This window comes from Gasterosteus aculeatus, chromosome 4 (genome assembly GCF_964276395.1).
Source record: "Gasterosteus aculeatus chromosome 4, fGasAcu3.hap1.1, whole genome shotgun sequence".
Lineage (NCBI taxonomy): Eukaryota > Metazoa > Chordata > Actinopteri > Perciformes > Gasterosteidae > Gasterosteus > Gasterosteus aculeatus.
The window spans coordinates 35330245-35345827 of record NC_135691.1 but is presented as its reverse complement, the minus strand read 5'-3'; the positions used below and the strand labels follow the sequence as shown (position 1 = coordinate 35345827).

General features: G+C 44.8%; 73 non-coding genes across 73 annotated transcripts; all 73 read left to right on the top strand.

The window, feature by feature from the left end:
* The first annotated feature begins 86 nt into the window (after positions 1 to 86).
* trnal-caa (transfer RNA leucine (anticodon CAA)) lies at positions 87 to 197 on the top strand. The gene is made up of 2 exons: positions 87 to 124; positions 152 to 197. It is a non-coding gene; the product is annotated as a tRNA-Leu (tRNA).
* Positions 198 to 296: 99 nt separating this feature from the next.
* On the top strand, positions 297 to 407 carry trnal-caa (transfer RNA leucine (anticodon CAA)). The gene is made up of 2 exons: positions 297 to 334; positions 362 to 407. It is a non-coding gene; the product is annotated as a tRNA-Leu (tRNA).
* Positions 408 to 506: 99 nt separating this feature from the next.
* trnal-caa (transfer RNA leucine (anticodon CAA)) lies at positions 507 to 617 on the top strand. The gene is made up of 2 exons: positions 507 to 544; positions 572 to 617. It is a non-coding gene; the product is annotated as a tRNA-Leu (tRNA).
* A 100-nt stretch (positions 618 to 717) lies between these two features.
* trnal-caa (transfer RNA leucine (anticodon CAA)) lies at positions 718 to 828 on the top strand. The gene is made up of 2 exons: positions 718 to 755; positions 783 to 828. It is a non-coding gene; the product is annotated as a tRNA-Leu (tRNA).
* Positions 829 to 927: 99 nt separating this feature from the next.
* trnal-caa (transfer RNA leucine (anticodon CAA)) lies at positions 928 to 1038 on the top strand. Its single transcript has 2 exons — positions 928 to 965; positions 993 to 1038. It is a non-coding gene; the product is annotated as a tRNA-Leu (tRNA).
* A 99-nt stretch (positions 1039 to 1137) lies between these two features.
* Positions 1138 to 1248, top strand: trnal-uaa (transfer RNA leucine (anticodon UAA)). Its single transcript has 2 exons — positions 1138 to 1175; positions 1203 to 1248. It is a non-coding gene; the product is annotated as a tRNA-Leu (tRNA).
* Positions 1249 to 1347: 99 nt separating this feature from the next.
* On the top strand, positions 1348 to 1458 carry trnal-caa (transfer RNA leucine (anticodon CAA)). The gene is made up of 2 exons: positions 1348 to 1385; positions 1413 to 1458. It is a non-coding gene; the product is annotated as a tRNA-Leu (tRNA).
* A 99-nt stretch (positions 1459 to 1557) lies between these two features.
* trnal-caa (transfer RNA leucine (anticodon CAA)) lies at positions 1558 to 1668 on the top strand. Its single transcript has 2 exons — positions 1558 to 1595; positions 1623 to 1668. It is a non-coding gene; the product is annotated as a tRNA-Leu (tRNA).
* A 99-nt stretch (positions 1669 to 1767) lies between these two features.
* trnal-caa (transfer RNA leucine (anticodon CAA)) lies at positions 1768 to 1878 on the top strand. Its single transcript has 2 exons — positions 1768 to 1805; positions 1833 to 1878. It is a non-coding gene; the product is annotated as a tRNA-Leu (tRNA).
* A 99-nt stretch (positions 1879 to 1977) lies between these two features.
* On the top strand, positions 1978 to 2088 carry trnal-uaa (transfer RNA leucine (anticodon UAA)). The gene is made up of 2 exons: positions 1978 to 2015; positions 2043 to 2088. It is a non-coding gene; the product is annotated as a tRNA-Leu (tRNA).
* A 99-nt stretch (positions 2089 to 2187) lies between these two features.
* On the top strand, positions 2188 to 2298 carry trnal-caa (transfer RNA leucine (anticodon CAA)). The gene is made up of 2 exons: positions 2188 to 2225; positions 2253 to 2298. It is a non-coding gene; the product is annotated as a tRNA-Leu (tRNA).
* Positions 2299 to 2397: 99 nt separating this feature from the next.
* Positions 2398 to 2508, top strand: trnal-caa (transfer RNA leucine (anticodon CAA)). The gene is made up of 2 exons: positions 2398 to 2435; positions 2463 to 2508. It is a non-coding gene; the product is annotated as a tRNA-Leu (tRNA).
* Positions 2509 to 2607: 99 nt separating this feature from the next.
* trnal-caa (transfer RNA leucine (anticodon CAA)) lies at positions 2608 to 2718 on the top strand. The gene is made up of 2 exons: positions 2608 to 2645; positions 2673 to 2718. It is a non-coding gene; the product is annotated as a tRNA-Leu (tRNA).
* A 99-nt stretch (positions 2719 to 2817) lies between these two features.
* On the top strand, positions 2818 to 2928 carry trnal-caa (transfer RNA leucine (anticodon CAA)). Its single transcript has 2 exons — positions 2818 to 2855; positions 2883 to 2928. It is a non-coding gene; the product is annotated as a tRNA-Leu (tRNA).
* A 99-nt stretch (positions 2929 to 3027) lies between these two features.
* Positions 3028 to 3138, top strand: trnal-uaa (transfer RNA leucine (anticodon UAA)). The gene is made up of 2 exons: positions 3028 to 3065; positions 3093 to 3138. It is a non-coding gene; the product is annotated as a tRNA-Leu (tRNA).
* A 99-nt stretch (positions 3139 to 3237) lies between these two features.
* trnal-caa (transfer RNA leucine (anticodon CAA)) lies at positions 3238 to 3348 on the top strand. Its single transcript has 2 exons — positions 3238 to 3275; positions 3303 to 3348. It is a non-coding gene; the product is annotated as a tRNA-Leu (tRNA).
* A 99-nt stretch (positions 3349 to 3447) lies between these two features.
* trnal-caa (transfer RNA leucine (anticodon CAA)) lies at positions 3448 to 3558 on the top strand. Its single transcript has 2 exons — positions 3448 to 3485; positions 3513 to 3558. It is a non-coding gene; the product is annotated as a tRNA-Leu (tRNA).
* A 99-nt stretch (positions 3559 to 3657) lies between these two features.
* Positions 3658 to 3767, top strand: trnal-caa (transfer RNA leucine (anticodon CAA)). The gene is made up of 2 exons: positions 3658 to 3695; positions 3722 to 3767. It is a non-coding gene; the product is annotated as a tRNA-Leu (tRNA).
* A 99-nt stretch (positions 3768 to 3866) lies between these two features.
* On the top strand, positions 3867 to 3977 carry trnal-caa (transfer RNA leucine (anticodon CAA)). The gene is made up of 2 exons: positions 3867 to 3904; positions 3932 to 3977. It is a non-coding gene; the product is annotated as a tRNA-Leu (tRNA).
* Positions 3978 to 4076: 99 nt separating this feature from the next.
* trnal-caa (transfer RNA leucine (anticodon CAA)) lies at positions 4077 to 4187 on the top strand. The gene is made up of 2 exons: positions 4077 to 4114; positions 4142 to 4187. It is a non-coding gene; the product is annotated as a tRNA-Leu (tRNA).
* Positions 4188 to 4286: 99 nt separating this feature from the next.
* trnal-caa (transfer RNA leucine (anticodon CAA)) lies at positions 4287 to 4397 on the top strand. Its single transcript has 2 exons — positions 4287 to 4324; positions 4352 to 4397. It is a non-coding gene; the product is annotated as a tRNA-Leu (tRNA).
* A 99-nt stretch (positions 4398 to 4496) lies between these two features.
* trnal-uaa (transfer RNA leucine (anticodon UAA)) lies at positions 4497 to 4607 on the top strand. Its single transcript has 2 exons — positions 4497 to 4534; positions 4562 to 4607. It is a non-coding gene; the product is annotated as a tRNA-Leu (tRNA).
* A 99-nt stretch (positions 4608 to 4706) lies between these two features.
* trnal-uaa (transfer RNA leucine (anticodon UAA)) lies at positions 4707 to 4817 on the top strand. Its single transcript has 2 exons — positions 4707 to 4744; positions 4772 to 4817. It is a non-coding gene; the product is annotated as a tRNA-Leu (tRNA).
* A 99-nt stretch (positions 4818 to 4916) lies between these two features.
* On the top strand, positions 4917 to 5027 carry trnal-caa (transfer RNA leucine (anticodon CAA)). The gene is made up of 2 exons: positions 4917 to 4954; positions 4982 to 5027. It is a non-coding gene; the product is annotated as a tRNA-Leu (tRNA).
* Positions 5028 to 5126: 99 nt separating this feature from the next.
* Positions 5127 to 5237, top strand: trnal-caa (transfer RNA leucine (anticodon CAA)). Its single transcript has 2 exons — positions 5127 to 5164; positions 5192 to 5237. It is a non-coding gene; the product is annotated as a tRNA-Leu (tRNA).
* A 99-nt stretch (positions 5238 to 5336) lies between these two features.
* trnal-uaa (transfer RNA leucine (anticodon UAA)) lies at positions 5337 to 5447 on the top strand. Its single transcript has 2 exons — positions 5337 to 5374; positions 5402 to 5447. It is a non-coding gene; the product is annotated as a tRNA-Leu (tRNA).
* A 99-nt stretch (positions 5448 to 5546) lies between these two features.
* On the top strand, positions 5547 to 5657 carry trnal-uaa (transfer RNA leucine (anticodon UAA)). Its single transcript has 2 exons — positions 5547 to 5584; positions 5612 to 5657. It is a non-coding gene; the product is annotated as a tRNA-Leu (tRNA).
* A 99-nt stretch (positions 5658 to 5756) lies between these two features.
* On the top strand, positions 5757 to 5867 carry trnal-caa (transfer RNA leucine (anticodon CAA)). The gene is made up of 2 exons: positions 5757 to 5794; positions 5822 to 5867. It is a non-coding gene; the product is annotated as a tRNA-Leu (tRNA).
* A 99-nt stretch (positions 5868 to 5966) lies between these two features.
* trnal-caa (transfer RNA leucine (anticodon CAA)) lies at positions 5967 to 6077 on the top strand. Its single transcript has 2 exons — positions 5967 to 6004; positions 6032 to 6077. It is a non-coding gene; the product is annotated as a tRNA-Leu (tRNA).
* A 99-nt stretch (positions 6078 to 6176) lies between these two features.
* Positions 6177 to 6287, top strand: trnal-uaa (transfer RNA leucine (anticodon UAA)). The gene is made up of 2 exons: positions 6177 to 6214; positions 6242 to 6287. It is a non-coding gene; the product is annotated as a tRNA-Leu (tRNA).
* A 99-nt stretch (positions 6288 to 6386) lies between these two features.
* Positions 6387 to 6497, top strand: trnal-caa (transfer RNA leucine (anticodon CAA)). The gene is made up of 2 exons: positions 6387 to 6424; positions 6452 to 6497. It is a non-coding gene; the product is annotated as a tRNA-Leu (tRNA).
* A 99-nt stretch (positions 6498 to 6596) lies between these two features.
* trnal-caa (transfer RNA leucine (anticodon CAA)) lies at positions 6597 to 6706 on the top strand. Its single transcript has 2 exons — positions 6597 to 6634; positions 6661 to 6706. It is a non-coding gene; the product is annotated as a tRNA-Leu (tRNA).
* Positions 6707 to 6805: 99 nt separating this feature from the next.
* trnal-uaa (transfer RNA leucine (anticodon UAA)) lies at positions 6806 to 6916 on the top strand. The gene is made up of 2 exons: positions 6806 to 6843; positions 6871 to 6916. It is a non-coding gene; the product is annotated as a tRNA-Leu (tRNA).
* Positions 6917 to 7015: 99 nt separating this feature from the next.
* Positions 7016 to 7126, top strand: trnal-caa (transfer RNA leucine (anticodon CAA)). Its single transcript has 2 exons — positions 7016 to 7053; positions 7081 to 7126. It is a non-coding gene; the product is annotated as a tRNA-Leu (tRNA).
* Positions 7127 to 7225: 99 nt separating this feature from the next.
* On the top strand, positions 7226 to 7336 carry trnal-caa (transfer RNA leucine (anticodon CAA)). Its single transcript has 2 exons — positions 7226 to 7263; positions 7291 to 7336. It is a non-coding gene; the product is annotated as a tRNA-Leu (tRNA).
* A 99-nt stretch (positions 7337 to 7435) lies between these two features.
* Positions 7436 to 7546, top strand: trnal-caa (transfer RNA leucine (anticodon CAA)). The gene is made up of 2 exons: positions 7436 to 7473; positions 7501 to 7546. It is a non-coding gene; the product is annotated as a tRNA-Leu (tRNA).
* A 99-nt stretch (positions 7547 to 7645) lies between these two features.
* On the top strand, positions 7646 to 7755 carry trnal-caa (transfer RNA leucine (anticodon CAA)). The gene is made up of 2 exons: positions 7646 to 7683; positions 7710 to 7755. It is a non-coding gene; the product is annotated as a tRNA-Leu (tRNA).
* Positions 7756 to 8064: 309 nt separating this feature from the next.
* Positions 8065 to 8175, top strand: trnal-caa (transfer RNA leucine (anticodon CAA)). Its single transcript has 2 exons — positions 8065 to 8102; positions 8130 to 8175. It is a non-coding gene; the product is annotated as a tRNA-Leu (tRNA).
* A 99-nt stretch (positions 8176 to 8274) lies between these two features.
* On the top strand, positions 8275 to 8384 carry trnal-caa (transfer RNA leucine (anticodon CAA)). The gene is made up of 2 exons: positions 8275 to 8312; positions 8339 to 8384. It is a non-coding gene; the product is annotated as a tRNA-Leu (tRNA).
* Positions 8385 to 8483: 99 nt separating this feature from the next.
* Positions 8484 to 8594, top strand: trnal-uaa (transfer RNA leucine (anticodon UAA)). Its single transcript has 2 exons — positions 8484 to 8521; positions 8549 to 8594. It is a non-coding gene; the product is annotated as a tRNA-Leu (tRNA).
* Positions 8595 to 8693: 99 nt separating this feature from the next.
* trnal-caa (transfer RNA leucine (anticodon CAA)) lies at positions 8694 to 8803 on the top strand. Its single transcript has 2 exons — positions 8694 to 8731; positions 8758 to 8803. It is a non-coding gene; the product is annotated as a tRNA-Leu (tRNA).
* A 99-nt stretch (positions 8804 to 8902) lies between these two features.
* trnal-caa (transfer RNA leucine (anticodon CAA)) lies at positions 8903 to 9013 on the top strand. Its single transcript has 2 exons — positions 8903 to 8940; positions 8968 to 9013. It is a non-coding gene; the product is annotated as a tRNA-Leu (tRNA).
* A 99-nt stretch (positions 9014 to 9112) lies between these two features.
* trnal-caa (transfer RNA leucine (anticodon CAA)) lies at positions 9113 to 9223 on the top strand. Its single transcript has 2 exons — positions 9113 to 9150; positions 9178 to 9223. It is a non-coding gene; the product is annotated as a tRNA-Leu (tRNA).
* A 99-nt stretch (positions 9224 to 9322) lies between these two features.
* Positions 9323 to 9433, top strand: trnal-caa (transfer RNA leucine (anticodon CAA)). Its single transcript has 2 exons — positions 9323 to 9360; positions 9388 to 9433. It is a non-coding gene; the product is annotated as a tRNA-Leu (tRNA).
* A 99-nt stretch (positions 9434 to 9532) lies between these two features.
* trnal-caa (transfer RNA leucine (anticodon CAA)) lies at positions 9533 to 9642 on the top strand. The gene is made up of 2 exons: positions 9533 to 9570; positions 9597 to 9642. It is a non-coding gene; the product is annotated as a tRNA-Leu (tRNA).
* Positions 9643 to 9741: 99 nt separating this feature from the next.
* trnal-uaa (transfer RNA leucine (anticodon UAA)) lies at positions 9742 to 9852 on the top strand. The gene is made up of 2 exons: positions 9742 to 9779; positions 9807 to 9852. It is a non-coding gene; the product is annotated as a tRNA-Leu (tRNA).
* Positions 9853 to 9951: 99 nt separating this feature from the next.
* Positions 9952 to 10062, top strand: trnal-caa (transfer RNA leucine (anticodon CAA)). The gene is made up of 2 exons: positions 9952 to 9989; positions 10017 to 10062. It is a non-coding gene; the product is annotated as a tRNA-Leu (tRNA).
* A 99-nt stretch (positions 10063 to 10161) lies between these two features.
* On the top strand, positions 10162 to 10272 carry trnal-caa (transfer RNA leucine (anticodon CAA)). The gene is made up of 2 exons: positions 10162 to 10199; positions 10227 to 10272. It is a non-coding gene; the product is annotated as a tRNA-Leu (tRNA).
* A 99-nt stretch (positions 10273 to 10371) lies between these two features.
* Positions 10372 to 10482, top strand: trnal-caa (transfer RNA leucine (anticodon CAA)). The gene is made up of 2 exons: positions 10372 to 10409; positions 10437 to 10482. It is a non-coding gene; the product is annotated as a tRNA-Leu (tRNA).
* A 99-nt stretch (positions 10483 to 10581) lies between these two features.
* On the top strand, positions 10582 to 10692 carry trnal-uaa (transfer RNA leucine (anticodon UAA)). Its single transcript has 2 exons — positions 10582 to 10619; positions 10658 to 10692. It is a non-coding gene; the product is annotated as a tRNA-Leu (tRNA).
* Positions 10693 to 10791: 99 nt separating this feature from the next.
* On the top strand, positions 10792 to 10902 carry trnal-caa (transfer RNA leucine (anticodon CAA)). Its single transcript has 2 exons — positions 10792 to 10829; positions 10857 to 10902. It is a non-coding gene; the product is annotated as a tRNA-Leu (tRNA).
* A 99-nt stretch (positions 10903 to 11001) lies between these two features.
* Positions 11002 to 11112, top strand: trnal-caa (transfer RNA leucine (anticodon CAA)). The gene is made up of 2 exons: positions 11002 to 11039; positions 11067 to 11112. It is a non-coding gene; the product is annotated as a tRNA-Leu (tRNA).
* A 99-nt stretch (positions 11113 to 11211) lies between these two features.
* On the top strand, positions 11212 to 11322 carry trnal-uaa (transfer RNA leucine (anticodon UAA)). Its single transcript has 2 exons — positions 11212 to 11249; positions 11277 to 11322. It is a non-coding gene; the product is annotated as a tRNA-Leu (tRNA).
* A 99-nt stretch (positions 11323 to 11421) lies between these two features.
* Positions 11422 to 11532, top strand: trnal-caa (transfer RNA leucine (anticodon CAA)). The gene is made up of 2 exons: positions 11422 to 11459; positions 11487 to 11532. It is a non-coding gene; the product is annotated as a tRNA-Leu (tRNA).
* A 99-nt stretch (positions 11533 to 11631) lies between these two features.
* On the top strand, positions 11632 to 11742 carry trnal-caa (transfer RNA leucine (anticodon CAA)). The gene is made up of 2 exons: positions 11632 to 11669; positions 11697 to 11742. It is a non-coding gene; the product is annotated as a tRNA-Leu (tRNA).
* Positions 11743 to 11841: 99 nt separating this feature from the next.
* Positions 11842 to 11952, top strand: trnal-uaa (transfer RNA leucine (anticodon UAA)). The gene is made up of 2 exons: positions 11842 to 11879; positions 11907 to 11952. It is a non-coding gene; the product is annotated as a tRNA-Leu (tRNA).
* Positions 11953 to 12051: 99 nt separating this feature from the next.
* Positions 12052 to 12162, top strand: trnal-caa (transfer RNA leucine (anticodon CAA)). The gene is made up of 2 exons: positions 12052 to 12089; positions 12117 to 12162. It is a non-coding gene; the product is annotated as a tRNA-Leu (tRNA).
* A 99-nt stretch (positions 12163 to 12261) lies between these two features.
* trnal-caa (transfer RNA leucine (anticodon CAA)) lies at positions 12262 to 12372 on the top strand. Its single transcript has 2 exons — positions 12262 to 12299; positions 12327 to 12372. It is a non-coding gene; the product is annotated as a tRNA-Leu (tRNA).
* A 99-nt stretch (positions 12373 to 12471) lies between these two features.
* Positions 12472 to 12582, top strand: trnal-caa (transfer RNA leucine (anticodon CAA)). Its single transcript has 2 exons — positions 12472 to 12509; positions 12537 to 12582. It is a non-coding gene; the product is annotated as a tRNA-Leu (tRNA).
* A 99-nt stretch (positions 12583 to 12681) lies between these two features.
* On the top strand, positions 12682 to 12792 carry trnal-uaa (transfer RNA leucine (anticodon UAA)). The gene is made up of 2 exons: positions 12682 to 12719; positions 12747 to 12792. It is a non-coding gene; the product is annotated as a tRNA-Leu (tRNA).
* Positions 12793 to 12891: 99 nt separating this feature from the next.
* trnal-caa (transfer RNA leucine (anticodon CAA)) lies at positions 12892 to 13002 on the top strand. Its single transcript has 2 exons — positions 12892 to 12929; positions 12957 to 13002. It is a non-coding gene; the product is annotated as a tRNA-Leu (tRNA).
* Positions 13003 to 13101: 99 nt separating this feature from the next.
* trnal-caa (transfer RNA leucine (anticodon CAA)) lies at positions 13102 to 13212 on the top strand. Its single transcript has 2 exons — positions 13102 to 13139; positions 13167 to 13212. It is a non-coding gene; the product is annotated as a tRNA-Leu (tRNA).
* A 99-nt stretch (positions 13213 to 13311) lies between these two features.
* trnal-caa (transfer RNA leucine (anticodon CAA)) lies at positions 13312 to 13422 on the top strand. The gene is made up of 2 exons: positions 13312 to 13349; positions 13377 to 13422. It is a non-coding gene; the product is annotated as a tRNA-Leu (tRNA).
* Positions 13423 to 13521: 99 nt separating this feature from the next.
* Positions 13522 to 13632, top strand: trnal-caa (transfer RNA leucine (anticodon CAA)). The gene is made up of 2 exons: positions 13522 to 13559; positions 13587 to 13632. It is a non-coding gene; the product is annotated as a tRNA-Leu (tRNA).
* A 99-nt stretch (positions 13633 to 13731) lies between these two features.
* On the top strand, positions 13732 to 13842 carry trnal-uaa (transfer RNA leucine (anticodon UAA)). Its single transcript has 2 exons — positions 13732 to 13769; positions 13797 to 13842. It is a non-coding gene; the product is annotated as a tRNA-Leu (tRNA).
* Positions 13843 to 13941: 99 nt separating this feature from the next.
* Positions 13942 to 14052, top strand: trnal-caa (transfer RNA leucine (anticodon CAA)). Its single transcript has 2 exons — positions 13942 to 13979; positions 14007 to 14052. It is a non-coding gene; the product is annotated as a tRNA-Leu (tRNA).
* A 99-nt stretch (positions 14053 to 14151) lies between these two features.
* trnal-caa (transfer RNA leucine (anticodon CAA)) lies at positions 14152 to 14262 on the top strand. The gene is made up of 2 exons: positions 14152 to 14189; positions 14217 to 14262. It is a non-coding gene; the product is annotated as a tRNA-Leu (tRNA).
* Positions 14263 to 14361: 99 nt separating this feature from the next.
* On the top strand, positions 14362 to 14472 carry trnal-uaa (transfer RNA leucine (anticodon UAA)). Its single transcript has 2 exons — positions 14362 to 14399; positions 14427 to 14472. It is a non-coding gene; the product is annotated as a tRNA-Leu (tRNA).
* A 99-nt stretch (positions 14473 to 14571) lies between these two features.
* trnal-caa (transfer RNA leucine (anticodon CAA)) lies at positions 14572 to 14682 on the top strand. Its single transcript has 2 exons — positions 14572 to 14609; positions 14637 to 14682. It is a non-coding gene; the product is annotated as a tRNA-Leu (tRNA).
* A 99-nt stretch (positions 14683 to 14781) lies between these two features.
* trnal-caa (transfer RNA leucine (anticodon CAA)) lies at positions 14782 to 14892 on the top strand. The gene is made up of 2 exons: positions 14782 to 14819; positions 14847 to 14892. It is a non-coding gene; the product is annotated as a tRNA-Leu (tRNA).
* A 99-nt stretch (positions 14893 to 14991) lies between these two features.
* On the top strand, positions 14992 to 15102 carry trnal-uaa (transfer RNA leucine (anticodon UAA)). The gene is made up of 2 exons: positions 14992 to 15029; positions 15057 to 15102. It is a non-coding gene; the product is annotated as a tRNA-Leu (tRNA).
* A 99-nt stretch (positions 15103 to 15201) lies between these two features.
* trnal-caa (transfer RNA leucine (anticodon CAA)) lies at positions 15202 to 15312 on the top strand. The gene is made up of 2 exons: positions 15202 to 15239; positions 15267 to 15312. It is a non-coding gene; the product is annotated as a tRNA-Leu (tRNA).
* Positions 15313 to 15411: 99 nt separating this feature from the next.
* Positions 15412 to 15522, top strand: trnal-caa (transfer RNA leucine (anticodon CAA)). Its single transcript has 2 exons — positions 15412 to 15449; positions 15477 to 15522. It is a non-coding gene; the product is annotated as a tRNA-Leu (tRNA).
* Positions 15523 to 15583: the final 61 nt, after the last annotated feature.

The window sequence follows — 15583 nt, the reverse complement described above, 5'->3', positions numbered from 1 at the left end:
TTATAGTCCACTTTGGACACTCATTTATTTTGACTCGCTAACTTTTTCAAGGTGGCAGAAAACGTTTGTCTTTGCTTTATTTGTGTGTCAGGATGGCCGAGTGGTCTAAGGCGCCAGACTCAAGGTTTGACTCCTTCTTCAGGAAAGAGGCTTCTGGTCTCCAATTGGAGGCGTGGGTTCGAACCCCACTTCTGACATGTCTATACCGTTTTATAGTCCACTTTGGACACTCATTTATTTTGACTCGCTAACTTTTTCAAGGTGGCAGAAAACGTTTGTCTTTGCTTTATTTGTGTGTCAGGATGGCCGAGTGGTCTAAGGCGCCAGACTCAAGGTTTGACTCCTTCTTCAGTAAAGAGGCTTCTGGTCTCCAATTGGAGGCGTGGGTTCGAACCCCACTTCTGAAATGTCTTTACCGTTTTATAGTCCACTTTGGACACTAATTTATTTTGACTCGCTAACTTTTTCAAGGTGGCAGAAAACGTTTGTCTTTGCTTTATTTGTGTGTCAGGATGGCCGAGTGGTCTAAGGCGCCAGACTCAAGGTTTGACTCCTTTCTCAGGAAAGAGACTTCTGGTCTCCAATTGGAGTCGTGGGTTCGAACCCCACTTCTGACATGTCTTTACCGTATTATAATCCAATTTGGACACTAATTTATTTTTGATTCGCTAACTTTTTCAAGGTGGCAGAAAACGTTTGTCTTTCCTTTGTTTGTGTGTCAGGATGGCCGAGTGGTCTAAGGCGCCAGACTCAAGGTTTGACTCCTTCTTCAGGAAAGAGGCTTCTGGTCTCCAATTGGAGGCGTGGGTTCGAACCCCACTTCTGACATGTCTTTACCGTTTTATAGTCCACTTTGGACACTAATTTATTTTGACTCGCTAACTTAGTCAAGGTGGCAGAAAACGTTTGTCTTTGCTTTATTTGTGTGTCAGGATGGCCGAGTGGTCTAAGGCGCCAGACTCAAGGTTTGACTCCTTCTTCAGGAAAGAGGCTTCTGGTCTCCAATTGGAGGCGTGGGTTCGAACCCCACTTCTGACATGTCTATACCGTTTTATAGTCCACTTTGGACACTAATTTATTTTGACTCGCTAACTTTTTCAAGGTGGCAGAAAACGTTTGTCTTTGCTTTATTTGTGTGTCAGGATGGCCGAGTGGTCTAAGGCGCCAGACTCAAGGTTTGACTCCTTCTTCAGGAAAGAGGCTTCTGGTCTCCAATTCGAGGTGTGGGTTCGAACCCCACTTCTGACATGTCTATACCGTTTTATAGTCCACTTTGGACACTCATTTATTTTGACTCGCTAACTTTTTCAAGGTGGCAGAAAACGTTTGTCTTTGCTTTATTTGTGTGTCAGGATGGCCGAGTGGTCTAAGGTGCCAGACTCAAGGTTTGACTCCTTCTTCAGTAAAGAGGCTTCTGGTCTCCAATTGGAGGCGTGGGTTCGAACCCCACTTCTGACATGTCTTTACCGTTTTATAGTCCACTTTGGACACTAATTTATTTTGACTCGCTAACTTTTTCAAGGTGGCAGAAAACGTTTGTCTTTGCTTTATTTGTGTGTCAGGATGGCCGAGTGGTCTAAGGCGCCAGACTTAAGGTTCGGCTCTGTATGCAGTAAAGAGACTTCTGGTCTCCAATTGGAGTCGTGGGTTCGAACCCCACTCCTGACATGTCTTTGCCGTTTTATAGTCCACTTTGGACACTAATTTATTTTAACTCGCTAACTTTTTCAAGGTGGCAGAAAACGTTTGTCTTTCCTTTATTTGTGTGTCAGGATGGCCGAGTGGTCCAAGGCGCCAGACTTAAGGATCGGCTCTGTATGCAGTAAAGAGACTTCTGGTCTCCAATTGGAGTCGTGGGTTCGAACCCCACTCCTGACATATCTTTACCGTTTTATAATCCACTTTAGACACTAAATTATTTTGACTCGCTAACTTTTTCAAGGTGGCAGAAAACGTTTGTCTTTCCTTTGTTTGTGTGTCAGGATGGCCGAGTGGTCTAAGGCGCCAGACTCAAGGTTTGACTCCTTCTTCTGGAAAGAGGCTTCTGGTCTCCAATTGGAGGCGTGGGTTCGAACCCCACTTCTGACATGTCTTTACCGTTTTATAGTCCACTTTGGACACTAATTTATTTTGACTCGCTAACTTTTTCAAGGTGGCAGAAAACGTTTGTCTTTCCTTTGTTTGTGTGTCAGGATGGCTGAGTGGTCTAAGGCGCCAGACTCAAGGTTTGACTCCTTCTTCAGGAAAGAGGCTTCTGGTCTCCAATTGGAGGCGTGGGTTCGAACCCCACTTCTGACATGTCTTTACCGTTTTATAGTCCACTTTGGACACTAATTTATTTTGACTCGCTAACTTTTTCAAGGTGGCAGAAAACGTTTGTCTTTGCTTTATTTGTGTGTCGGGATGGCCGAGTGGTCTAAGGAGCCAGACTCAAGGTTTGACTCCTTTCTCAGGAAAGAGGCTTCTGGTCTCCAATTGGAGGCGTGGGTTCGAACCCCACTTCTGACATGTCTTTAACGTTTTATGATCCACTTTGGACACTAAATTATTTTGACTCGCTAACTTTTTCAAGGTGTCAGAAAATTTTTGTCTTTCTTTTGTTTGTGTGTCAGGATGGCCGAGTGGTCTAAGGCGCCAGACTTAAGGATCGGCTCTGTATGCAGTAAAGAGACTTCTGGTCTCCAATTGGAGTTGTGGGTTCGAACCCCACTTCTGACATGTCTTTACCGTTCTATAGTCCACTTTGGACACTAAATTATTTTGACTCGCTAACTTTTTCAAGGTGGCAGAAAACGTTTGTCTTTGCTTTATTTGTGTGTCAGGATGGCCGAGTGGTCTAAGGCGCCAGACTTAAGGTTCGGCTCTGTATGCAGTAAAGAGACTTCTGGTCTCCAATTGGAGTCGTGGGTTCGAACCCCACTTCTGACATGTCTTTACCGTTTTATAATCCCCTTTGGACACTAAATTATTTTGACACGCTAACTTTTTCAAGGTGGACGAAAACGTTTGTCTTTCCTTTATTTGTGTGTCAGGATGGCCGAGTGGTCTAAGGCGCCAGACTTAAGGTTCGGCTCTGTATGCAGTAAAGAGACTTCTGGTCTCCAATTGGAGTCGTGGGTTCGAACCCCACTTCTGACATGTCTTTACCGTTTTATAATCCACTTTGGACCCTAAATTATTTTGACTCGCTAACTTTTTCAAGGTGGCAGAAAACGTTTGTCTTTCCTTTGTTTGTTTGTCAGGATGGCCGAGTGGTCTAAGGCGCCAGACTCAAGGTTTGACTCCTTCTTCAGGAAAGAGGCTTCTGGTCTCCAATTGGAGGCGTGGGTTCGAACCCCACTTCTGACATGTCTTTACCGTTTTATAATCCACTTTGGACCCTAAATTATTTTGACTCGCTAACTTTTTCAAGGTGAAAGAAAACGTTTGTCTTTGCTTTATTTGTGTGTCAGGATGGCCGAGTGGTCTAAGGCGCCAGACTCAAGGTTTGACTCCTTCTTCAGTAAAGAGGCTTCTGGTCTCCAATTGGAGGCGTGGGTTCGAACCCCACTTCTGACATGTCTTTACCGTTTTATAGTCCACTTTGGACACTAATTTATTTTGACTCGCTAACTTTTTCAAGGTGGCAGAAAACGTTTGTCTTTGCTTTATTTGTGTGTCAGGATGGCCGAGTGGTCTAAGGCGCCAGACTCAAGGTTTACTCCTTTCTCAGGAAAGAGGCTTCTGGTCTCCAATTGGAGGCGTGGGTTCGAACCCCACTTCTGACATGTCTTTACCGTTTTATAATCCCCTTTGGACACTAAATTATTTTGACTCGCTAACTTTTTCAAGGTGGACGAAAACGTTTGTCTTTGCTTTATTTGTGTGTCAGGATGGCCGAGTGGTCTAAGGCGCCAGACTTAAGGTTCGGCTCTGTATGCAGTAAAGAGACTTCTGGTCTCCAATTGGAGTCGTGGGTTCGAACCCCACTTCTGACATGTCTTTACCGTTTTATAATCCACTTTGGACCCTAAATTATTTTGACTCGCTAACTTTTTCAAGGTGGCAGAAAACGTTTGTCTTTCCTTTGTTTGTGTGTCAGGATGGCCGAGTGGTCTAAGGCGCTAGACTCAAGGTTTGACTCCTTCTTCAGGAAAGAGGCTTCTGGTCTCCAATTGGAGGCGTGGGTTCGAACCCCACTTCTGACATGTCTTTACCGTTTTATAGTCCACTTTGGACACTAATTTATTTTGACTCGCTAACTTTTTCAAGGTGGCAGAAAACGTTTGTCTTTCCTTTGTTTGTGTGTCAGGATGGCCGAGTGGTCTAAGGCGCCAGACTCAAGGTTTGACTCCTTCTTCTGGAAAGAGGCTTCTGGTCTCCAATTGGAGGCGTGGGTTCGAACCCCACTTCTGACATGTCTTTACCGTTTTATAGTCCACTTTGGACACTAATTTATTTTGACTCGCTAACTTTTTCAAGGTGGCAGAAAACGTTTGTCTTTCCTTTGTTTGTGTGTCAGGATGGCTGAGTGGTCTAAGGCGCCAGACTCAAGGTTTGACTCCTTCTTCAGGAAAGAGGCTTCTGGTCTCCAATTGGAGGCGTGGGTTCGAACCCCACTTCTGACATGTCTTTACCGTTTTATAGTCCACTTTGGACACTAATTTATTTTGACTCGCTAACTTTTTCAAGGTGGCAGAAAACGTTTGTCTTTGCTTTATTTGTGTGTCAGGATGGCCGAGTGGTCTAAGGAGCCAGACTCAAGGTTTGACTCCTTTCTCAGGAAAGAGGCTTCTGGTCTCCAATTGGAGGCGTGGGTTCGAACCCCACTTCTGACATGTCTTTAACGTTTTATGATCCACTTTGGACACTAAATTATTTTGACTCGCTAACTTTTTCAAGGTGTCAGAAAATTTTTGTCTTTCTTTTGTTTGTGTGTCAGGATGGCCGAGTGGTCTAAGGCGCCAGACTTAAGGATCGGCTCTGTATGCAGTAAAGAGACTTCTGGTCTCCAATTGGAGTTGTGGGTTCGAACCCCACTTCTGACATGTCTTTACCGTTCTATAGTCCACTTTGGACACTAAATTATTTTGACTCGCTAACTTTTTCAAGGTGGCAGAAAACGTTTGTCTTTGCTTTATTTGTGTGTCAGGATGGCCGAGTGGTCTAAGGCGCCAGACTTAAGGTTCGGCTCTGTATGCAGTAAAGAGACTTCTGGTCTCCAATTGGAGTCGTGGGTTCGAACCCCACTTCTGACATGTCTTTACCGTTTTATAATCCCCTTTGGACACTAAATTATTTTGACTCGCTAACTTTTTCAAGGTGGACGAAAACGTTTGTCTTTCCTTTATTTGTGTGTCAGGATGGCCGAGTGGTCTAAGGCGCCAGACTTAAGGTTCGGCTCTGTATGCAGTAAAGAGACTTCTGGTCTCCAATTGGAGTCGTGGGTTCGAACCCCACTTCTGACATGTCTTTACCGTTTTATAATCCACTTTGGACCCTAAATTATTTTGACTCGCTAACTTTTTCAAGGTGGCAGAAAACGTTTGTCTTTCCTTTGTTTGTTTGTCAGGATGGCCGAGTGGTCTAAGGCGCCAGACTCAAGGTTTGACTCCTTCTTCAGGAAAGAGGCTTCTGGTCTCCAATTGGAGGCGTGGGTTCGAACCCCACTTCTGACATGTCTTTACCGTTTTATAATCCCCTTTGGACACTAAATTATTTTGACTCGCTAACTTTTTCAAGGTGGACGAAAACGTTTGTCTTTGCTTTATTTGTGTGTCAGGATGGCCGAGTGGTCTAAGGCGCCAGACTTAAGGTTCGGCTCTGTATGCAGTAAAGAGACTTCTGGTCTCCAATTGGAGTCGTGGGTTCGAACCCCACTTCTGACATGTCTTTACCGTTTTATAATCCACTTTGGACCCTAAATTATTTTGACTCGCTAACTTTTTCAAGGTGGCAGAAAACGTTTGTCTTTCCTTTGTTTGTGTGTCAGGATGGCCGAGTGGTCTAAGGCGCTAGACTCAAGGTTTGACTCCTTCTTCAGGAAAGAGGCTTCTGGTCTCCAATTGGAGGCGTGGGTTCGAACCCCACTTCTGACATGTCTTTACCGTTTTATAGTCCACTTTGGACACTAATTTATTTTGACTCGCTAACTTTTTCAAGGTGGCAGAAAACGTTTGTCTTTCCTTTGTTTGTGTGTCAGGATGGCCGAGTGGTCTAAGGCGCCAGACTCAAGGTTTGACTCCTTCTTCAGGAAAGAGGCTTCTGGTCTCCAATTGGAGGCGTGGGTTCGAACCCCACTTCTGACATGTCTTTACCGTTTTAAAATCCACTTTGGACCCTAAATTATTTTGACTCGCTAACTTTTTCAAGGTGGCAGAAAACGTTTGTCTTTGCTTTATTTGTGTGTCAGGATGGCCGAGTGGTCTAAGGCGCCAGACTCAAGGTTTGACTCCTTCTTCAGTAAAGAGGCTTCTGGTCTCCAATTGGAGGCGTGGGTTCGAACCCCACTTCTGACATGTCTTTACCGTTTTATAGTCCACTTTGGACACTAATTTATTTTCACTCGCTAACTTTTTCAAGGTGGCAGAAAACGTTTGTCTTTGCTTTATTTGTGTGTCAGGATGGCCGAGTGGTCTAAGGCGCCAGACTCAAGGTTTACTCCTTTCTCAGGAAAGAGGCTTCTGGTCTCCAATTGGAGGCGTGGGTTCGAACCCCACTTCTGACATGTCTTTACCGTTTTATAATCCCCTTTGGACACTAAATTATTTTGACTCGCTAACTTTTTCAAGGTGGACGAAAACGTTTGTCTTTCCTTTATTTGTGTGTCAGGATGGCCGAGTGGTCTAAGGCGCCAGACTTAAGGATCGGCTCTGTATGCAGTAAAGAGACTTCTGGTCTCCAATTGGAGTCGTGGGTTCGAACCCCACTTCTGACATGTCTTTACCGTTTTATAATCCACTTTGGACCCTAAATTATTTTGACTCGCTAACTTTTTCAAGGTGGCAGAAAACGTTTGTCTTTCCTTTGTTTGTGTGTCAGGATGGCCGAGTGGTCTAAGGCGCTAGACTCAAGGTTTGACTCCTTCTTCAGGAAAGAGGCTTCTGGTCTCCAATTGGAGGCGTGGGTTCGAACCCCACTTCTGACATGTCTTTACCGTTTTATAGTCCACTTTGGACACTAATTTATTTTGACTCGCTAACTTTTTCAAGGTGGCAGAAAACGTTTGTCTTTCCTTTGTTTGTGTGTCAGGATGGCCGAGTGGTCTAAGGCGCCAGACTCAAGGTTTGACTCCTTCTTCAGGAAAGAGGCTTCTGGTCTCCAATTGGAGGCGTGGGTTCGAACCCCACTTCTGACATGTCTTTACCGTTTTAAAATCCACTTTGGACCCTAAATTATTTTGACTCGCTAACTTTTTCAAGGTGGCAGAAAACGTTTGTCTTTGCTTTATTTGTGTGTCAGGATGGCCGAGTGGTCTAAGGCGCCAGACTCAAGGTTTGACTCCTTCTTCAGTAAAGAGGCTTCTGGTCTCCAATTGGAGGCGTGGGTTCGAACCCCACTTCTGACATGTCTTTACCGTTTTATAGTCCACTTTGGACACTAATTTATTTTGACTCGCTAACTTTTTCAAGGTGGCAGAAAACGTTTGTCTTTGCTTTATTTGTGTGTCAGGATGGCCGAGTGGTCTAAGGCGCCAGACTCAAGGTTTACTCCTTTCTCAGGAAAGAGGCTTCTGGTCTCGAATTGGAGGCGTGGGTTCGAACCCCACTTCTGACATGTCTTTACCGTTTTATAATCCCCTTTGGACACTAAATTATTTTGACTCGCTAACTTTTTCAAGGTGGACGAAAACGTTTGTCTTTCCTTTATTTGTGTGTCAGGATGGCCGACTGGTCTAAGGCGCCAGACTTAAGGATCGGCTCTGTATGCAGTAAAGAGACTTCTGGTCTCCAATTGGAGTCTTGGGTTCGAACCCCACTTCTGACATGTCTTTACCGTTTTATAATCCACTTTGGACCCTAAATTATTTTGACTCGCTAACTTTTTCAAGGTGGCAGAAAACGTTTGTCTTTCCTTTGTTTGTGTGTCAGGATGGCCGAGTGGTCTAAGGCGCCAGACTCAAGGTTTGACTCCTTCTTCTGGAAAGAGGCTTCTGGTCTCCAATTGGAGGCGTGGGTTCGAACCCCACTTCTGACATGTCTATACCGTTTTATAGTCCACTTTGGACACTAATTTATTTTGACTCGCTAACTTTTTCAAGGTGGCAGAAAACGTTTGTCTTTGCTTTATTTGTGTGTCAGGATGGCCGAGTGGTCTAAGGCGCCAGACTCAAGGTTTACTCCTTTCTCAGGAAAGAGGCTTCTGGTCTCCAATTGGAGGCGTGGGTTCGAACCCCACTTCTGACATGTCTTTACCGTTTTATAATCCCCTTTGGACACTAAATTATTTTGACTCGCTAACTTTTTCAAGGTGGACGAAAACGTTTGTCTTTGCTTTATTTGTGTGTCAGGATGGCCGAGTGGTCTAAGGCGCCAGACTTAAGGTTCGGCTCTGTATGCAGTAAAGAGACTTCTGGTCTCCAATTGGAGTCGTGGGTTCGAACCCCACTTCTGACATGTCTATACCGTTTTATAGTCCACTTTGGACACTAATTTATTTTGACTCGCTAACTTTTTCAAGGTGGCAGAAAACGTTTGTCTTTGCTTTATTTGTGTGTCAGGATGGCCGAGTGGTCTAAGGCGCCAGACTCAAGGTTTACTCCTTTCTCAGGAAAGAGGCTTCTGGTCTCCAATTGGAGGCGTGGGTTCGAACCCCACTTCTGACATGTCTTTACCGTTTTATAATCCACTTTGGACCCTAAATTATTTTGACTCGCTAACTTTTTCAAGGTGGCAGAAAACGTTTGTCTTTCCTTTGTTTGTGTGTCAGGATGGCCGAGTGGTCTAAGGCGCTAGACTCAAGGTTTGACTCCTTCTTCAGGAAAGAGGCTTCTGGTCTCCAATTGGAGGCGTGGGTTCGAACCCCACTTCTGACCTGTCTTTACCGTTTTATAGTCCACTTTGGACACTAATTTATTTTGACTCGCTAACTTTTTCAAGGTGGCAGAAAACGTTTGTCTTTCCTTTGTTTGTGTGTCAGGATGGCCGAGTGGTCTAAGGCGCCAGACTCAAGGTTTGACTCCTTCTTCAGGAAAGAGGCTTCTGGTCTCCAATTGGAGGCGTGGGTTCGAACCCCACTTCTGACATGTCTTTACCGTTTTAAAATCCACTTTGGACCCTAAATTATTTTGACTCGCTAACTTTTTCAAGGTGGCAGAAAACATTTGTCTTTGCTTTATTTGTGTGTCAGGATGGCCGAGTGGTCTAAGGCGCCAGACTCAAGGTTTGACTCCTTCTTCAGTAAAGAGGCTTCTGGTCTCCAATTGGAGGCGTGGGTTCGAACCCCACTTCTGACATGTCTTTACCGTTTTATAGTCCACTTTGGACACTAATTTATTTTGACTCGCTAACTTTTTCAAGGTGGCAGAAAACGTTTGTCTTTGCTTTATTTGTGTGTCAGGATGGCCGAGTGGTCTAAGGCGCCAGACTCAAGGTTTACTCCTTTCTCAGGAAAGAGGCTTCTGGTCTCCAATTGGAGGCGTGGGTTCGAACCCCACTTCTGACATGTCTTTACTGTTTTATAATCCCCTTTGGACACTAAATTATTTTGACTCGCTAACTTTTTCAAGGTGGACGAAAACGTTTGTCTTTCCTTTATTTGTGTGTCAGGATGGCCGAGTGGTCTAAGGCGCCAGACTTAAGGATCGGCTCTGTATGCAGTAAAGAGACTTCTGGTCTCCAATTGGAGTCGTGGGTTCGAACCCCACTTCTGACATGTCTTTACCGTTTTATAATCCACTTTGGACCCTAAATTATTTTGACTCGCTAACTTTTTCAAGGTGGCAGAAAACGTTTGTCTTTCCTTTGTTTGTGTGTCAGGATGGCCGAGTGGTCTAAGACGCCAGACTCAAGGTTTGACTCCTTCTTCTGGAAAGAGGCTTCTGGTCTCCAATTGGAGGCGTGGGTTCGAACCCCACTTCTGACATGTCTTTACCGTTTTATAGTCCACTTTGGACACTAATTTATTTTGACTCGCTAACTTTTTCAAGGTGGCAGAAAACGTTTGTCTTTCCTTTGTTTGTGTGTCAGGATGGCCGAGTGGTCTAAGGCGCCAGACTCAAGGTTTGACTCCTTCTTCAGGAAAGAGGCTTCTGGTCTCCAATTGGAGGCGTGGGTTCGAACCCCACTTCTGACATGTCTTTACTGTTTTATAGTCCACTTTGGACACTAATTTATTTTGACTCGCTAACTTTTTCAAGGTGGCAGAAAACGTTTGTCTTTGCTTTATTTGTGTGTCAGGATGGCCGAGTGGTCTAAGGCGCCAGACTCAAGGTTTGACTCCTTTCTCAGGAAAGAGGCTTCTGGTCTCCAATTGGAGGCGTGGGTTCGAACCCCACTTCTGACATGTCTTTACCGTTTTATAGTCCACTTTGGACACTAATTTATTTTGACTCGCTAACTTTTTCAAGGTGGCAGAAAATGTTTGTCTTTGCTTTGTTTGTGTGTCAGGATGGCCGAGTGGTCTAAGGCGCCAGACTTAAGGTTCGGCTCTGTATGCAGTAAAGAGACTTCTGTTCTCCAATTGGAGTCGTGGGTTCGAACCCCACTTCTGACATGTCTTTACCGTTTTATAATCCACTTTGGACACTAAATTATTTTGACTCGCTAACTTTTTCAAGGTGGCAGAAAACGTTTGTCTTTGCTTTATTTGTGTGTCAGGATGGCCGAGTGGTCTAAGGCGCCAGACTCAAGGTTTGACTCCTTCTTCAGGAAAGAGGCTTCTGGTCTCCAATTGGAGGCGTGGGTTCGAACCCCACTTCTGACATGTCTTTACCGTTTTATAATCCACTTTAGACACTAAATTATTTTGACTCGCTAACTTTTTCAAGGTGGCAGAAAACGTTTGTCTTTGCTTTATTTGTGTGTCAGGATGGCCGAGTGGTCTAAGGCGCCAGACTCAAGGTTTGACTCCTTCTTCAGGAAAGAGGCTTCTGGTCTCCAATTGGAGGCGTGGGTTCGAACCCCACTTCTGACATGTCTATACCGTTTTATAGTCCACTTTGGACACTCATTTATTTTGACTCGCTAACTTTTTCAAGGTGGCAGAAAACGTTTGTCTTTCCTTTGTTTGTGTGTCAGGATGGCCAAGTGGTCTAAGGCGCCAGACTTAAGGTTTGGCTCTGTATGCAGTAAAGAGCCTTCTGGTCTCCAATTGGAGGCGTGGGTTCGAACCCCACTTCTGACATGTCTTTACCGTTTTATAGTCCACTTTGGACACTAATTTATTTTGACTCGCTAACTTTTTCAAGGTGGCAGAAAACGTTTGTCTTTCCTTTATTTGTGTGTCAGGATGGCCGAGTGGTCTAAGGCGCCAGACTCAAGGTTTGACTTCTTCTTCAGGAAAGAGGCTTCTGGTCTCCAATTGGAGGCGTGGGTTCGAACCCCACTTCTGACATGTCTTTACCGTTTTATAGTCCACTTTGGACACTAATTTATTTTGACTCGCTAACTTTTTCAAGGTGGCAGAAAACGTTTGTCTTTCCTTTATTTGTGTGTCAGGATGGCCGACTGGTCTAAGGCGCTAGACTCAAGGTTTGACTCCTTCTTCAGGAAAGAGGCTTCTGGTCTCCAATTGGAGGCGTGGGTTCGAACCCCACTTCTGACATGTCTATACCGTTTTATAGTCCACTTTGGACACTCATTTATTTTGACTCGCTAACTTTTTCAAGGTGGCAGAAAACGTTTGTCTTTCCTTTGTTTGTGTGTCAGGATGGCCGAGTGGTCTAAGGCGCCAGACTTAAGGTTCGGCTCTGTATGCAGTAAAGAGCCTTCTGGTCTCCAATTGGAGGCGTGGGTTCGAACCCCACTTCTGACATGTCTTTACCGTTTTATAGTCCACTTTGGACACTAATTTATTTTGACTCGCTAACTTTTTCAAGGTGGCAGAAAACGTTTGTCTTTCCTTTATTTGTGTGTCAGGATGGCCGAGTGGTCTAAGGCGCCAGACTCAAGGTTTGACTCCTTCTTCAGTAAAGAGGCTTCTGGTCTCCAATTGGAGGCGTGGGTTCGAACCCCACTTCTGACATGTCTTTACCGTTTTATAGTCCACTTTGGACACTAATTTATTTTGACTCGCTAACTTTTTCAAGGTGGCAGAAAACGTTTGTCTTTCCTTTATTTGTGTGTCAGGATGGCCGAGTGGTCTAAGGCGCCAGACTCAAGGTTTGACTCCTTCTTCAGGAAAGAGGCTTCTGGTCTCCAATTGGAGGCGTGGGTTCGAACCCCACTTCTGACATGTCTTTACCGTTTTATAGTCCACTTTGGACACTAATTTATTTTGACTCGCTAACTTTTTCAAGGTGGCAGAAAACGTTTGTCTTTCCTTTATTTGTGTGTCAGGATGGCCGACTGGTCTAAGGCGCCAGACTCAAGGTTTGACTCCTTCTTCAGGAAAGAGGCTTCTGGTCTCCAATTGGAGGCGTGGGTTCGAACCCCACTTCTGACATGTCTATACCGTTTTATAGTCCACTTTGGACACTCATTTATTTTGACTCGCTAACTTTTTCAAGGTGGCAGAAAACGTTTGTCTTTCCTTTGTTTGTGTGTCAGGATGGCCGAGTGGTCTAAGGCGCCAGACTTAAGGTTCGGCTCTGTATGCAGTAAAGAGCCTTCTGGTCTCCAATTGGAGGCGTGGGTTCGAACCCCACTTCTGACATGTCTTTACCGTTTTATAGTCCACTTTGGACACTAATTTATTTTGACTCGCTAACTTTTTCAAGGTGGCAGAAAACGTTTGTCTTTCCTTTATTTGTGTGTCAGGATGGCCGAGTGGTCTAAGGCGCCAGACTCAAGGTTTGACTCCTTCTTCAGTAAAGAGGCTTCTGGTCTCCAATTGGAGGCGTGGGTTCGAACCCCACTTCTGACATGTCTTTACCGTTTTATAGTCCACTTTGGACACTAATTTATTTTGACTCGCTAACTTATTCAAGGTGGCAGAAAACGTTTGTCTTTGCTTTATTTGTGTGTCAGGATGGCCGAGTGGTCTAAGGCGCCAGACTCAAGGTTTGACTCCTTCTTCAGGAAAGAGGCTTCTGGTCTCCAATTGGAGGCGTGGGTTCGAACCCCACTTCTGACATGTCTATACCGTTTTATAGTCCACTTTGGACACTAATTTATTTTGACTCGCTAACTTTTTCAAGGTGGCAGAAAACGTTTGTCTTTGCTTTATTTGTGTGTCAGGATGGCCGAGTGGTCTAAGGCGCCAGACTCAAGGTTTGACTCCTTCTTCAGGAAAGAGGCTTCTGGTCTCCAATTGGAGGTGTGGGTTCGAACCCCACTTCTGACATGTCTATACCATTTTATAGTCCACTTTGGACACTCATTTATTTTGACTCGCTAACTTTTTCAAGGTGGCAGAAAACGTTTGTCTTTGCTTTATTTGTGTGTCAGGATGGCCGAGTGGTCTAAGGTGCCAGACTCAAGGTTTGACTCCTTCTTCAGTAAAGAGGCTTCTGGTCTCCAATTGGAGGCGTGGGTTCGAACCCCACTTCTGACATGTCTTTACCGTTTTATAGTCCACTTTGGACACTAATTTATTTTGACTCGCTAACTTTTTCAAGGTGGCAGAAAACGTTTGTCTTTACTTTATTTGTGTGTCAGGATGGCCGAGTGGTCTAAGGCGCCAGACTTAAGGTTCGGCTCTGTATGCAGTAAAGAGACTTCTGGTCTCCAATTGGAGTCGTGGGTTCGAACCCCACTCCTGACATATCTTTACCGTTTTATAATCCACTTTAGACACTAAATTATTTTGACTCGCTAACTTTTTCAAGGTAGCAGAAAACGTTTGTCTTTGCTTTATTTGTGTGTCAGGATGGCCGAGTGGTCCAAGGCGCCAGACTCAAGGTTTGACTCCTTCTTCAGGAAAGAGGCTTCTGGTCTCCAATTGGAGGCGTGGTTTCGAACCCCACTTCTGACATGTCTTTACCGTTTTATAATCCACTTTGGACACTAATTTATTTTGACTCGCTAACTTTTTCAAGGTGGCATAAAACGTTTGTCTTTGCTTTATTTGTGTGTCAGGATGGCCGAGTGGTCTAAGGCGCCAGACTCAAGGTTTGACTCCTTCTTCAGGAAAGAGGCTTCTGGTCTCCAATTGGAGGCGTGGGTTCGAACCCCACTTCTGACATGTCTATACCGTTTTATAGTCCACTTTGGACACTAATTTATTTTGACTCGCTAACTTTTTCAAGGTGGCAGAAAACGTTTGTCTTTTCTTTATTTGTGTGTCAGGATGGCCGAGTGGTCTAAGGCGCCAGACTTAAGGTTCGGCTCTGTATGCAGTAAAGAGACTTCTGGTCTCCAATTGGAGTCGTGGGTTCGAACCCCACTTCTGACATGTCTTTACCGTTTTATAGTCCACTTTGGACACTAATTTATTTTGACTCGCTAACTTTTTCAAGGTGGCAGAAAACGTTTGTCTTTCCTTTATTTGTGTGTCAGGATGGCCGAGTGGTCTAAGGCGCCAGACTCAAGGTTTGACTCCTTCTTCAGGAAAGAGGCTTCTGGTCTCCAATTGGAGGCGTGGGTTCGAACCCCACTTCTGACATGTCTTTACCGTTTTATAGTCCACTTTGGACACTAATTTATTTTGACTCGCTAACTTTTTCAAGGTGGCAGAAAACGTTTGTCTTTCCTTTATTTGTGTGTCAGGATGGCCGACTGGTCTAAGGCGCTAGACTCAAGGTTTGACTCCTTCTTCAGGAAAGAGGCTTCTGGTCTCCAATTGGAGGCGTGGGTTCGAACCCCACTTCTGACATGTCTATACCGTTTTATAGTCCACTTTGGACACTCATTTATTTTGACTCGCTAACTTTTTCAAGGTGGCAGAAAACGTTTGTCTTTCCTTTGTTTGTGTGTCAGGATGGCCGAGTGGTCTAAGGCGCCAGACTTAAGGTTCGGCTCTGTATGCAGTAAAGAGCCTTCTGGTCTCCAATTGGAGGCGTGGGTTCGAACCCCACTTCTGACATGTCTTTACCGTTTTATAGTCCACTTTGGACACTAATTTATTTTGACTCGCTAACTTTTTCAAGGTGGCAGAAAACGTTTGTCTTTCCTTTATTTGTGTGTCAGGATGGCCGAGTGGTCTAAGGCGCCAGACTCAAGGTTTGACTCCTTCTTCAGTAAAGAGGCTTCTGGTCTCCAATTGGAGGCGTGGGTTCGAACCCCACTTCTGACATGTCTTTACCGTTTTATAGTCCACTTTGGACACTAATTTATTTTGACTCGCTAACTTTTTCAAGGTGGCAGAAAACGTTTGTCTTTCCTTTATTTGTGTGTCAGGATGGCCGAGTGGTCTAAGGCGCCAGACTCAAGGTTTGACTCCTTCTTCAGGAAAGAGGCTTCTGGTCTCCAATTGGAGGCGTGGGTTCGAACCCCACTTCTGACATGTCTTTACCGTTTTATAGTCCACTTTGGACACTAATTTATTTTGACTCGCTAACTTTTTC